Below are 2,208 nucleotides of genomic sequence, written 5' to 3'. Positions count from 1 at the left end.
GAACTATTGATGGTTCACATACCTGTCTCATGACTGATCAGATAGAATGTTTTGGAACCCTGGATCCTGCATAGCCTTGTCCTGCACAATAAAAAATAACATAATTGTTATCCAAACTCAAAACTGGATGTTTTGAAGTACTTGCTAGGAATCTCACCTCGAGATGACGACTACAAAAGAAGGTAGAAAGAACGGATCAGATGCTAAAAAAGAAGCAAATAGAACCGTCGCTATAAAAGAGAGAAGAAATATGTTATTTCCACTATTTGGCGAGGTAAAATTGGTATCTACTAACATATACAATATTATGATGTTATTTCCACTAAGGGTTGGACATTTCCAACAACAAGGTTCTGATGTTTTTAGGCATGTCTCTGACTCGTGCAAACCTGACCTTGTATTTTGAGGGAACATATTGAGACTTAATTTATTGCACATAAACTCATTGGACCTAGCATCCATTCTGAGATCTGTCTCATAAATTCAACCTTTTTTTTTTTGCCAGATGCTCACTTTAGATTTCTGACTCTACAGGGGCGTAAAAGTATTAAACATTCAAGATACATACAAGACATATTCAAATACTCAAAAACCAACCTTAGTTTATTGTGAAAGGATTTTCACCATTTCAACTTTGTCCTACGCGACAAGCCTTCTCAACTTTAAATTAGTTAGATGGCACATCATACCTTTGCTGTAATACATTTCCACCAAACATTCTTTATATCATTATTAGCGGTAGTAGTAGTACAACCAAGATCTGACATAGAAAACACAAAAACCTGATGGACTCACATGGTGACAGACTTTCAGCCATTAATATGACTAGCCTACTAGCTCTCATAAACATACTCATACTCATCATATAGTATATAGGCTAGTAGACTACATAGAATGTTCACTCCAAAAGAGCTAATGAAGGGGGTGGTCTTACTAGAGCTACTTACTGACTCCTAATTCCAACTAATTTCAAATAATCTCAACGGACCCAACTCCAAAAAATCTCAACGGACCCATCTCCAAAATGAACATTAGACATAAGCTTCGTTGATTTTTGATTTTGACCTCCTGCATGAAGAACTAAAAAAGAATATTTGAAAGAACCAAACAAAGTTAATTTGAAACAGATTTTCCAGCAGCAATATTAACCAAAAAGCAAAAAAGGCAAGCTAATGTGTGTTTGTGATATCAGTATTGAAAGTTCAATGCTAGGCTGAAATTGATCACATACCAAACTAATTTAACTCCAAGAGATCTCTCTCTAACTAAACTTTGTGACCCAAACCAAAAAGAAGAAGTATTACTCTAAAATTATAACAAATATGTAAAATACAGACCATTTAAGCAAACATAAAGAAAGTAATTTGTGACAAAGAATTATATGATGAAAGAGAATCAAAATGTAATTTTGCATTTTATGCAAATAAAAATAAAGTAGAATTCAATTGAGGCAGTTATGTACCTTTACACAAGATATGCAAAGTAACTTTATCATTCATGGTTTTCCATACTGCAACTAACATCAAACTTCATTAGATCCTCCTCAACTGATTGAATCAAGAAGTGGAAAAGAAATTAGTTCAAATTAAACACCAAATTCTTCAACATTGCCGGCAACTCTTGTCTAAAGATGAACCGATCGAGGTAATTCACAACTAAATAAGAAATTGCATGAGAACTACATTTCCAGTACAAATTAAAATCAAATTCAAAATCCCACAGAGGAAAATCAAAGCCAGAAAACTCAAACTACCAATTTACATCCATATTACCTGAAAAATTATAGGAATTGCTTGTCGACGAACAGAAACATCGAGATCTCTATTTTTGGAAGTCGAAACGTAAGTCATGCAACGCATATAATTAGATTCAGATGGGAAGAGTAATTGTGCCAGATTGGTGTTCTTCAAATCCTGTTAAAGGATTTTTTAGGTCGTACTCCATTGCTAAATCAATTAATTATCTCTTATTCTTCTTGTTTTTCCTCTTCAGTATAAACAAAACTCTTGTTCAGAAGATTAAAGATTTTAGACTATAGAGAGAAATGAAAAGTGCAATCACTCTCAATTTCTAGGGTTTCAAAGAGAAACTAGATCGATAATTGCAAGAGATTGAGATTGAAATCAAAGAAATTCGGAAGGAGTAATCGATCTGAGACAAGGTTTAGAACCAAAAGTCTAAAACCTAGAGTTTATGTTTTGCTGCAAA

The 2,208-nt window shown here is 33.6% G+C and overlaps 1 long non-coding RNA gene across 1 annotated transcript; it reads right to left on the bottom strand.

Moving 5' to 3' along the window:
- Positions 1–766: 766 nt before the first annotated feature.
- Positions 767–2,208, bottom strand: LOC113360877. The gene is made up of 3 exons (XR_003364838.1): positions 1,773–2,208; positions 1,463–1,547; positions 767–1,068 (listed from the first exon to the last, which is right to left on the bottom strand). It is a non-coding gene; the product is annotated as an uncharacterized LOC113360877 (long non-coding RNA).

Source organism: Papaver somniferum, chromosome 3 (genome assembly GCF_003573695.1).
Source record: "Papaver somniferum cultivar HN1 chromosome 3, ASM357369v1, whole genome shotgun sequence".
Lineage (NCBI taxonomy): Eukaryota > Viridiplantae > Streptophyta > Magnoliopsida > Ranunculales > Papaveraceae > Papaver > Papaver somniferum.
The sequence above is the reverse complement of the archived record's forward strand: the minus strand, read 5'-3'. Positions and strand labels throughout refer to the sequence as shown.